The sequence below is a fragment of the Puma concolor genome, chromosome A1 (genome assembly GCF_028749965.1).
Source record: "Puma concolor isolate L17-30 chromosome A1, mPumCon1.1.hap2, whole genome shotgun sequence".
Taxonomy (NCBI): domain Eukaryota; kingdom Metazoa; phylum Chordata; class Mammalia; order Carnivora; family Felidae; genus Puma; species Puma concolor.
Genome location: NC_141667.1, coordinates 70483381 through 70496158, shown reverse-complemented (window position 1 = coordinate 70496158; position 12778 = coordinate 70483381). Strand labels below are relative to the sequence as shown.

The 12778-nt window shown below is 39.5% G+C and overlaps 1 protein-coding gene across 2 annotated transcripts in view; it reads left to right on the top strand.

Annotated features, from left to right (window-relative positions):
• MAN2A1 (mannosidase alpha class 2A member 1) overlaps nucleotides 1-12778 on the top strand; it is a 168484-nt gene that overhangs the window by 47488 nt on the left and 108218 nt on the right. The window lies entirely within an intron of this gene.

Genomic DNA, 12778 nt, shown 5'->3' with positions numbered 1-12778 from the left:
AGTATGTATTCCTTCCCCACTTCGTCCAATCCCCGTTCACTTCCAGTGAGGCCGCTTTGCTTTTCTTCCACCCCTCAGTCACTTCAGCTGGTGGCTTCTCTTTACATGGTGGATACTGGCAAGAGCCATGAGGGACTACCAGCATCGGATGTTTCCTCAATCCTCCTGGGAGGACTCTTCACAGCAGCGACGCTGATCGCTCTAGTCTCATTGAAATTCTTCCCACTTTTGTCTTCTATGACCCGGAGCTCTTTCTCTCCTGTTCCTATTCCTGCTTTGCTGAGCATTCCTTTTTCATCTCCTCAGTTTCTTCCTCTGCTCATTTCCTAAATGTCCCTTTTCTCACCTGTGGGGTGGCATCCCTTGTTCTCCTCTTCACTTTGCAGGCTCATCCACACTATTGTTTTAATTACTGGGTGTTTGGGCTGCTTCCAGATCCAAAGCTCCAACCTCAACTTCTTTTTTTCCCTATTTAGTTATAATATTAACAGCTAACACTTCCTGAGTGCTTCATGTATACCAGGCATGGTGTAAGCATTTACCTGTATTTACTGAGTTGGTCCTATAGCTTTCTTATGAATTAAGATGACTTAGGTTTCCTTATGAGGAAACTGAGGCAGAGGTGTTAAGGGATGCACCTAGGGTCCTCCAGCTAGTAAGTATGGCATGAGGACCAGAGCCAGGCAGTCTTGACCTGGAGCCGGTGCCCTGACCCATTGTGTGCTCTACCTTTCCACTGGCCCTCAGGCTACATCCAGTCAGTCCCCAAGCCTTGTGAGTTGTGCCTCCTTAGTATTTCTGTGCTCTGAATCCCAGCTCCAGCCCCATTACTCTTCGTTTCCTGCTATTCTGAAAACCTCTACCTGGTCTTCCCGTTTCTAGTTGTGCCTCTTGCAGGTGTTCTCCATTTCACCAGGAGTTAAGCTTGTAATAAATGATTTTGTCCATGTCCCTTCTTGGCTTTAAAATGCTTCAGTGATGCTTCAGTGTCAAAAGGTACAGATCTATGTCCTCTGTCTGGCACACACTGGCTTTTGCTCGCTGATTCCTCCCTGCTTGTGCACCCTTACCTCCCATCACTTAGCCCTTCTGAGCCACGTGGGTGTCCGCAGACTCTTGCTATTTCTTGCTTAGGAATTTGCCCGTCAGTTGAGCTTAGAGTTTGTTTGTTTGTTTTTTTTTTCCCCTTTTGTGCACTGGTTAATCTCAGTATTACTCATTTTTCAAGACCCAGCTGAGACAATATTTTATTATCTTATTTCCAAAACCTTCCCTTATTGACTCCACTCTTCATTCAATAAATATTTACTGTGCTAGACTCCAGTGATATAGGTGATCAGTAAGACAGACCTGATCCCATCCTTCAGGGCAGAGCAGGGAAGACATATAATTAAATGCAGTATCACAATCAAGTGTTTTCCTTCTATGGATGCGTGAAGGGGGTCTTGGAAGACTTCCTGAAGCAGGTGGTGGTATTCAAGCTGAAACCTGAAAGGCGGTTAGAATTAGCCGGGTATGTAGGAGGTGGCAGAGGGTGGGGAAGGAATTCCAGGATATGAGAAGAGAATTGTGATTATGGGCCAGGGATTAGTAAGAGCTTGGCATGTTCAAACACCTGGACGCAGTGTCTGAGGCTGCAGCAGTGTGGAGGAAGGTGTGTGTGCTTGGGCTGGGTAATGTACGATCATCAGGGAGATGCAAATTACAACTACTCTAAGATTCTGTCCCCAACCTTTTAGAATGGCTAAAATCAAAAAGACTGCCAACACCAAGAGTTGACGAAGAAGGTGCAGCACGCAGAAGGTGCAGCAGTTGGAACTGCCCTATTGCCAGTGGGAATGTAAAATGGTACAACTGCTCTCTGAAAGCCACCAGAGTTTTCCAGAGTTAAACATACATCATGTGGCCTAGGAGCCCCCTCCTAGGAATTTATCTAAGAGAAATGAAAACATGTTCACAAAAAGACTTATTCACACATTTTCATAGGGAAGTTTTCATAGTAACTTCAAACTGGAAACATTTCAAATGCCCATCAACAAGATAATAGATGAAAAACTTGTGGCATATTTGTGCAATGGAATACTCCTCAACGATGAAAAATAATGAATTACTGAGATGCATAGTAATATGGATGAATCTAAAGAACGTATAAAGCAAAAAAAAAAAGCCTGATGCAGAAGAGTAAATAGTGTATGATTTTATTTTATGAAGTGTAAGAGTAGCTCAGCTTATCTATTATGATGGAAATCATGAAGTAAGAAGAATGTCTTTCTCTTTGGGGGCAGTTGAGGTAGGAAACGATTGGAAAGAGGCACGAAGGAACTCTCTGAGTTAATGGAAATAGTCCATATCTTGTTTTGGTGATTACAGGGATGTAAACAGGTGTCAAAGCTGATCAGACTAAACACATGTATATTGTGTGTTGTTGTCTCAATTAAAAGTCTTTTAGGGCGCCTGGGTGGCGCAGTCGGTTAAGCGTCCGACTTCAGCCAGGTCACGATCTCGCGGTCCGTGAGTTCGAGCCCCGCGTCAGGCTCTGGGCTGATGGCTCAGAGTCTGGAGCCTGTTTCCGATTCTGTGTCTCCCTCTCTCTCTGCCCCTCCCCTGTTCATGCTCTGTCTCTCTCTGTCCTAAAAGTAAATAAACGTTGGAAAAAAAAAATAAAAAAAAAAAAAATAAGAGTCTTTTAGAAAATACATTGCAGCCCTAAAATAATGATAGGTCTATTTATTAACATGGAAAGGTAGGTTGCTCATGGTATAGTATTAAGTAAAATAAGTTGGTTAAAAACTCTACCATGACCCCTTATGCATTTATAGCAAGATATTTAGATTTTTAAATTCTATTCCTTAATCTCTTATGTATTTTCTGATTCATTTTGAATGAACATTTTATTTTATTTTGGAAAATGAGAACATGAAGTAATATTTACTATACAGTGAAATATTTAAAGGATAGCCTCTTTTCTTTTCATTTTTTTAAGTTTTTATTTAAATTCCAGCAGCTAACACACAGTGTAATATTAGTTTCATGTGTACAATTTAGTGATTCAACACTTACATACAACACCCAGTGCTCATCACAAGTGCTTAATTCCCATCAACTAATTAACGCAATCCCTCACCCATCTTCTCTCTGGTAACCATCAGTTTGTTCTCTACACCCAAGAATCTGTTTCTTGGTTTGTCTGTCTCTTTTTTCCTTCTATGAGCATTTGTTTTGTTTCTTAAATTCCACATATGAGTGAAATCATACACTATTTGTCTTTCTCTGACTAATTTCACTTAGAATGATACTCTCTAGCTCTATCCACGTTGTTGCAAATGGCAAGATTTCATTCTTTTTATACCACTTCTTCTTTATCCACTTATCAGTCTATGGACATTTGGGCTTTTCCCATAAATGGCTATTGTTGATAATGCTGCTGTAAACATCGGGGTGCATGTATCCCTTCGGATTAGTATTTTTGTATCCTTTGGGTAAAAATACTTAGTCGTGCAATTGCTGGGTCATAGGGTAGTTCTATTTTTAATTTTTTCAGGAAATTCCATACTGTTTTCCACAGTGGCTACACCAGTTTGCATAAAGAACATCCTCTTATTAAAACTTTACAGAAATGATTAATTGAGCCATCTAATATGGGAAATATTCTTAAATAAAATTTCATGACCATCTTATGCTATGGCTGTGTTAGTTTTCAATGCTTAGGAGAAATCAGAGTATCACATTTATAGTTTAGAAAAATTTTTCATTAATGTTTTAATGTAAATCTAAGTATATGCAGGGTAAATAGTGAAGGGTAAGAGATAAACCACCCCTGTCTCCATGTCATCTAGTTCTTCCCGCGGGACACAGCTGCTGTGAACAAACTTATTTTCTAGATATACAGGAAAATATATGTAATATATACATATGTACAAAGACATATGCATGTGTAGTATGCAAATGGCAGCATGCTGTGCACATTGTACCGATTTTTTTAGGAGTTTTTTTTAAATTGTGGTAAAATATTCATAACATAAAATTTACCGCTTTAGTGATTTTATGTGTACCATTTGGTAGCATTAGGTCCATTCACATTGCTGTGCAGCCATAACTTTCCTCTGTCTCTAGAACTTTTTCATCATCTCAGACTGTAACTGCGTACCTGTTAAGAACTTGCCATTCACCTTCACCTCAGCCCCTGGCAACCACCATTCTATTTTCTGTTTCGAGAAGTTTGCCTACTTCAGGTACCTCATAAGTGGAATCATATAATATGTGTCTCATTGTGTCTGGCTTTGCTTCACTCAGCATAAAGTCTTCAAGGTTCATCCATATTGAAATGTGTCAGAATTCCCTTCCTTTTTAAGGCTGAATCAGGATAATTCATTGCATGATTTACCACATTTTGTTTATCTATTCATCCATCAAAGGACATTTGGGTAGTTTCTTTCTGTTCTATTCTTTTTTCTTTTTTTAAATTTATCTTATTTTGAGAGAGAGAGGGATAGAGTGAATCCCAAGCAGGCTCTGCACTAATAGCACAGTGCCCAGCGCAGGGCTGGAACTTAGGAACCATGAGATCATGACCTGAGCCACTAAGAGTCAGATGCTTAACTGACTGAGCCACACAGGCACCCCTGGGTTATTTCTACCTTTTGGCTCTTATGAATAATACTGCTATGAGCATAGGTATACAAATATCTGTTCAGGTCCCTGCTTTTAATTCTTTTGTGTATCTATCCAGCAGTGGAATTACTGGATCATGTAGTAATCCGATGTTTAAATTTTTGCAGGACCCCCATGTTGTTTCCCACAGCAATTGCACCATTTTACATTGCTACCCGTAATGTACAAGGTTTCTAGTTACTTTGCATCCTCATCAGAATCTATTTGCTGTGGGTTTTTTTTTTATTTGTTTTGTTTCTTTTTTTAATTTCCATACTAATGTGTATTGTACCATGCTTTTTTTTTTTTTTTTTTAATTTTTTTTTTTTTTTCCAGCGTTTATTTATTTTTGGGACAGAGAGAGACAGAGCATGAACGGGGGAGGGGCAGAGAGAGAGGGAGACACAGAATCGGAAACAGGCTGCAGGCTCTGAGCCATCAGCCCAGAGCCCGACGCGGGGCTCGAACTCGCAGACTGCGAGATCGTGACCTGGCTGAAGTCGGACGCTCAACCGACTGCGCCACCCAGGCGCCCCTGTACCATGCTTTTTTAAAAAAAATTTTATGAATATAGTTTATTGTCAGATTGGCTTACAAACAACACCTGGTGCTTATCTCAACAAGTGCCCTCCTCAATGCCCAGCACCCATTTTCCCTCTCCCCCGCCCCGCATCCACCCTCAGTTTGTTCTCTGTATTTAGGAGTCTCTTGTGGTTTGCCTCCCTCCCTCTCTGTTTGTAACTATTTTCCCCTTCCTCTTTCCTGATGGTCTGCTGTTGAGTTTCTCAAGATCCACATATGAGTGAAAACATATGATATCTGTTCTTCTCTGACTTATTTCACTTAGCATAATGATACCTTCCAGTTCCGTCCACACTGGTGCAAATGGCATGATTTCATTCTTTCTCATTGCCAAGTAGTAGTCCATTTTATGCATAAACCACATCTTTATTCATTCATCAGTTGATGGACATTTAGGCTCTTTCCATAATTTGGCTATTGTTGAAAGTGCTGCTGTAAACATTGGGGTACAAGTGCCCCTGTGCATCAGCACTCCTGTATCCCCCTTGGGTAAATTCCTAGCAGTGATATTGCTGGGTCATAGGGTAGATCTATTTTTAATTTTTTGAGGAACCTCCACACTGTTTTCCAGAGTGGCTGCACCAGTTTGCATTCCCACCAACAGTGCAAGAGGGTTCCCGTTTCTCCACATCCTCTCCAGCATCTATAGTCCCCTGATTTGTTCATTTTAACTGTTCTGACTGGTATGAGGTGGTATCTCAGTTTGGCTTTGATTTATATTTCCCTAATGATGAGTGATATTGAGCATCTTTTTATGTATCTGTTGGCCATCTGGATTTCTTCTTTGGAAAAATGTCTATTTATGTTTTCTGCCCATTTCTTCACTGGGTTATTTGTTTTTTGGGTGTTGAGTTTGGTAAGTTCCTTATAGATTTTGGATACTAGCCCTTTATCCGGTATGTCATTTGCAAATATCTTTTCCCATTCTGTTGGTTGCCTTTCAGTTTTGTTGTTTGTTTCCTTTGCAGTGCAGAAACTTTTTATCTTGATGAGGCCCCAGTAGTTCACTTTTGCTTTTAATTCTCTTGCCTTTGGAGATGTGTCGAGTAAGAAATCGCTGCGGTTGAGGTCAAAGAGGCTGCCTGCTTTCTTCTGTAGGATTTTGATGATTTCCTGTCTCACATTTAGGTCTTTCATCCATTTTGAGTTTATTTTTGTGTATGTACCGTGCTTTTTAACCTTAATATCTTGGAGAACCTTCCAGGAAATAAGAGCCCACCCTCCCCCCTCTTTTTTTATGTTTGTTTATTTATTAAAAATTTTTCTTAATGTTTATTTATTTCTGAGAGAGAGAGACAGAATGTGACTGGGGGAGAAGCAGAGAGAGAGGGAGACACAGAATCCGAAGCAGGATCCAGGCTCTGAGCTGTCAGCACAGAGCCCAATGTGGAGCTTAAACTCATGAACCGTGAGATCATGACCTGAGGTAAAGTCAGATGCTTACCTGACTGAGCCACCTAGGTGCTTCTGAAGAGCCCCTTTCTTAAAGATGGTATAAAAATCTATATTATTAGTGGACCTCAATTTATTTAACTCTTTGCAATGGATGCCCATGTAGTTTTATTTCTGGTCTTTTGTGAATGCATGGAATGTGTCTTCATATGTAGTGTACATAATGCTTTTCTTTATTTTTATACTTTAAAATACTTCCTGACTTTTTTAACGAATATGTACAGAAGTATATATGCATCTAAAAAAATTTTTTTTAACGTTTATTTATTTTTGAGACAGAGAGAGACAGAGCATGAACGGGGAAGGGGCAGAGAGAGAGGGAGACACAGAATCGGAAGCAGGCTTCAGGCTCTGAGCCATCAGCCCAGAGCCCGACGCGGGGCTCGAACTCACGGACCGCGAGATCGTGATCTGAGCTGAAGTCGGACGCTCAACCGACTGAGCCACCCAGGCGCCGCTATATATGCATTTTAAAATTTGATAGTTATTGCCAGCAATATGTGACAATACCTATGTCCATACATCCTTGATGTCATAGTGTGACGTCACACACAACATTTTGATGTTTCCAGTGTGATGAGTAAACGTGGCATATCATTGAAGTTGTAATTTGCACTTCCTTCTGAGTGAGACTAAATTTCTTTTCAGTTCGGGGAGGCAAGAATTTCTGAAATAAATGCTTCACATTCTTTGTTCACTTGTCTTATGAGGTCTTGATACCCTTTTCTAAAAGGAACCCTGAGTGGTAAATATTGACCAAACTGGAGGAGACTCCTGCCTTCATGGAGCCTACAGTCTGTTGAGGGAGAAAGACAGTAAACAGACAGTGTGTAATTAGATTTTGTGATAAATGCTATGAAAGAAATTTTAGGGTTTTCATGAAAGATAACAATTTAGGTGGGATGGGATATGGTGGCTATGACGGGCTCCCAGTGGATCTGTAAGAGCCAGTGAGGTAGATGGTTTTTGGGGGGAGGTAGTGTTATTCCAGGAAGAAAGATTGCACGGACAGTGAACTAAAAGAAGGAGTATGGCTGGAATGAAGTGAGGAAGAAATGATGGGAGATAACTCATTTGCCATTTGTGCCTCGTGTACTAAATCTTTAAAGACAGGCATCAACAATATTGACAAGTATATGACGAATTTCCCCAATTATTCCTGTATGAGGAATCTTAAAACAGATTTTACTTTTCTTATTAGGTACTTCCCATGAAAGGCATATGAATCAAGCAAATGATAAGCAAATGTTTTTAGGGTATTAATTGATTCATCGGGAGCCTCCATCTTTTTGAATTTTCCAGTTAACTAAATTTTTATTTAAGAATGAATCCCTGTACATCATCTTGTATTATTTCATATTTCCCCAGATGTATGATTACAAATTCAACTCGTTTTCTCATGTGAAATTAATTTGTGATTCTTTGAAGCTTGCTAAATGATGCATTTTTTACTACTAAGTTATCTGTAACAATCTCCCCATTAGGGAAAAAAGCTCTTTGAGTCTATCCTTCTGTGTGTGACCAAATTCCAAATGTGTGATGAGTCTACATAGGGAAAAAGTGACACTCAGAGAAAATGATTTGCAGCTTCATGTGCTTGGCAAGTACATTCTTAAGTGTAAATTCTACATCTTAGGCAAAGTGAGCCTAATTTTGATCAGTTATTTAGTTAAGCTTTTTATACCAAATTCCCAAGCAATGAAATGGTAGAAACATAGAAATGTGTGATGCCGTTACCATTAGTTACAAGTCAGCCATTTAAAAGAGTGAAACAGGAGTGTTTTGATTTCGAAAGTTAATTTTGAAAGTTAGTGCCTGGTTTCCTGTTTTCTAGATTTGCTGTGCGTATATATTTTCTTTCCTTCCCTTTTCCTGTCTTTTCACTTTTGCTTCTATATCTCATGTTTATTAGGAAATATGAGGAAAAATTGTACACGTAAAAAACTTGCCAAAAGCCAGTTTCTTGGCAGAAACTAAGCAATAGATCCTATGGAGGGAGCATGTCTTTGATTTTGTATTCTCCTAGTGCAGAGAAATAGCTCAGGTGATGCTTGTTGAATATGGAGTACATGGAAATTGGAAGCACCTGTATTTTTTCTAAGTAACTTTTTCTGTAGTTATAGGTATTTCCTGTTACGTGATTAAAAAAATTATTAAAGTCTCAAATGTACAGTTGCGGTCCATCTTAATTTTATTTTCATTATGTTGCTAACAGTGGCAGTTTTAAATATGGCACTTTTTTGTAGGCTAACATAGCTTTCCTGTTATTTTCCTGTTATTGCTTATATACATTTTGGGGCGGGGGAGGCTGTGTGGCTCAGTCGGTTAAGCATCGACTCTTGGTTTCGGCTCAGGTCATGATCTCTTGGTTTGTGGGTTCTAGCCACAAGATTGAAGTTTTTATAAATAAAACTATGTCCCATTCTTTTCCACTTATTTAATCTACTATTTTAATAGTATAAATATTTTATTTTTTTAATGTTTATTTATTTTGAGAGTGAGAGAGAGTGCGAGTATGAGCAGGGGAGAGGTGGAGGGAGAGAGAAGATCCCAAGCAGGCTGCACACTCAGCACAGAGCCTGACGCGGAGCTTGATCTCACAAACTGAATCGTGAGATCATGACCTGCGCCAAAGTCAAGAATGGGGCGCTTAACTGACTGAGCCACAGTCATCCCAATGGTATAAATACTGTAAAAATAGATTTCATAGCTTTATAGTCTGACCCACCAAAGTGTCTATTTTTGAGTAAGCCACAGTTACATGATAGCTTTTTAACTATAAAAATGGCTTTTATCAAGTAGAATGGCAGGTTTTACTTCATCACTGTTTTCTAGAATGTTTCAGATTCTTTTTATCTTTAACATTTCTTATTGCCTCTATTTTTTTTCCCCCTTCTGTTCGGTCCTTGACTCTCCTTTTGATTGTTTTCTCCTGACTTCCTATCCTTCTCTGTTTCCTCTTTGTTTTAATCCCCTCATTTTTATATCGGCCTCTTTCTTAACTTTTCTTTTACAGTTAGCTCCTTTTAGATGTCTCACTGTCATATCAAACAGCCTTATCCAAATTTACATTTATGATCACAAAGTGACCTCTCTTCTCAACTGCACTGTGTGTTTAACACTGCCCCACCATCAGACACCAGGAATTAACAGTCCCAAGCCATGTGGGCTGTAATCCTTTCTTCTATCACCCCTGATTTCCTAATTCCCACTGATTTTTCATGACAACGCCTCCTGTCTCTCTCCTCTTCCATATTTCCTACCACTTTCGTATTCTAGGTCGTACCACCTCATACCTAGATTATTCCGAGACTCCTTTCCACCTGGCCCTGTGCTGACCAGTTTATTTTGTGTATGTCTCTGAGCTTCATCTAATGTAAAGCTTTCTGTAAAAAGCTGAGCTGAGAATCTCGTTACACATCCCTCTTACATCTCACAACTATCAGAGTGCCTATTTATGTGCCAAACATGCTTCTCAGGGCTGGGCGTGGAAAAGTGAACAAAACAGCATATCCTGGTTCATGCTCTCTGGGAGCCTGTGTTGTGTTCTGATGGTGGGTGGGGCTGAGGAGGGAGAGAGAGAAGACATGGAAGTGAACAAGGTAATTCTGGTGTGTGATGGAGTGTGGTGGTATGGTGGGAGTATTTTTAGGTTAGGTGCTCAGGCTGACTTCTTTGGGTGGGTTTTATTTGAACAGAGACATGAGGACCACTGGGACCAGTCAGGTTGGGAAAAATAGGAGAGAAGAAAATAAGTAGGTGAGAATATTCTGGAAAACATTTTAATGCATGGGAGGCTTTCCATGCCTTCCCAGAATGAAGTGACAAGACAGTCTTTAAGGTAACCATTGTGTTCAGGGGTGCCTGGGAGGCTCAGTCGGTTAAGTGTCTGACTTGGCTCAGGTCATGATCTCATGGTTCATGGGTTCAAGCCCCACATCAGGCTCTGTGCTGACCGCTCAGAGCTTGGAGCCTGCTTGGAATTCTGTGTCTCCTCCTCTCTCTGCCCCTCCCCTGCTCATGCTCTGTGTCTCTCTCTCAAAAATAAACATTAAAAAAAAAAAAGTAACCGTTGTGTTACCTTTCATACATGATTAATACATGATCATAGTAGCATCTGGGCATCATGGGGAGGGGAAAGAGATAGATTGTTACAAAGAGACCTGAGAAACTACTTGCTGTATATAGTAGGTGTGATTCTTTGCTCAGTTTGCTGTTTCATGGAGCCCATTCATGCCTATGGGACAGGAATTACATAGCAAAATAAAACTGATATAGATGAAAAATTCCATCATTGGAGTGATTTTTTTTTTTTTTTTTCATTTTAACTTTTAGTTTTTTTAATCTGTAATTTCTCTTCTCTGTTCAGAAGCAGCAAAGACTTTGTTTGGCCAATTTATTTCTGAAATTTTCCAAAAGATCTGTTTACTGGAATACTGAGATAAGGAGTCACACTTCTATATTTGATGGCCAGAGATTAAATCCCAAATCTGTCCAGACATCTCAGGCTTCCAAGTACTGGCCATAAGATGTAAGAGCCTGGGTCTGGGCCAGAGCCTCCAGAGTGTGGCTAAATCCGGCAGTTGCCAGGAAGATAAGGAAGAGAACTGACTGGAAGTAGTTTGACAGTAAAAGCAGGTCAGAAGAGCCTTGGATTTAGTTGTATTCATAAAGAAATGCATTTTTTTTTTTTTTTTAATTTCCAGCTTCTGTACCATAAGTTCTTGATTTGGGCCTATGAGAATCTGAGGTTTCACTGGACATTTGGGTTTTTTTAGACACTCTTATGTGAATTGTTAGTTGGTGATTCCCATGGCAATACAGATTAACCTTTATGCAAGGAATTATTCATTCATTCTAATTATTTTAGTATTTTTAAAAAATACTTATTTTTGACAGAGAGCATGAGTGGGGAGGTGCAGAGAGAGAGGGAGACAGAGGATCTGAAGCAGGCTCCTTACTGACAGCAGAGAGCCTGATGTGGGGCTTGAATTCATGAGCTGTGAGATCACCGCCTGAGCTGTAGTTGGACACTTAATCGACTGAGCCACCAAGGCGCCCCCATTCATTCCGTTTTAAAAAGTGTGTCCATTATCCACTCTGTCACTGATTATACGATTATGCATATGTTTGAATAAATCAGATGTTGTGTTAATGCTGTGGATTCTGTTACAGGCTTTATAGGAAAATGTTAATCTTTTATGTCTGGTCTGCTTCAACTAAATTTGGCTTGATACTTGACTGTTAGTGGTAGGTATCCAGTGATGTGTATCCTTATTAAAGCTGCTGCTTTTTTCTGAAATTTCACACTATTTTTCAAACCATCGTGCTGCAGACTGACAAGTCTGTGACATTTAAGGTGTTTGCTTAAATTCTTGACTTGTGTACTTCTTCAGGTACTTCTTCAAATTTTTAGTCATGTATCATTTTTTTTCCTTGGAGGAAGCTATCATCTTGTAACAATTCAGTTGCTCTAGGGCTGGGAATCTAGTTACCTTGTATGGCATTATGGCAAAGGAGTACCCAATGGACAGATAATGGTAATGTTAGAGCTTTTCACTCAATAATGTAAATTAAACTGTACAGATAACATTTTAGCTGAATTTGGAGCAAAGTGCTTAATAATGTTTTCTATATTCCCAGAAGCATGTGATATTTACTAGTTTTACCTTTATTATTATTACTTTTGTGTAGTTTGCATGATTAACTTACCAGTGTCAGAAAGACTAAAATAAATATTGATTTTTTCAATATAGGTGTATTGAAACAAATGTAGTGCTTAAAATGACAGTCCTTCAATAAACCCTCATTTGGCATATACCACAAGTAAAGCGCTTTGCTAGGTGCTTTGCAAGATTCAGAAATAAGTCAGATGTGTTTCCATCAGGATCTTTGAAGTTGTCTGGGAGATTATAACTTTCTGAAAAGGAACTTCCAAAGTGACCTACAGTGGCTTTGCCTAGGGTGGAAGTGGTGGGGGGGAGTGTCACCACAGACACTTTACTAAGAATGTTTTATCACCAGGGTCACAAATTTGAAATTTATTCCCTGGTTTAAAAAACTTTTTTTAGTAACTAATATAAATACTGGTTAC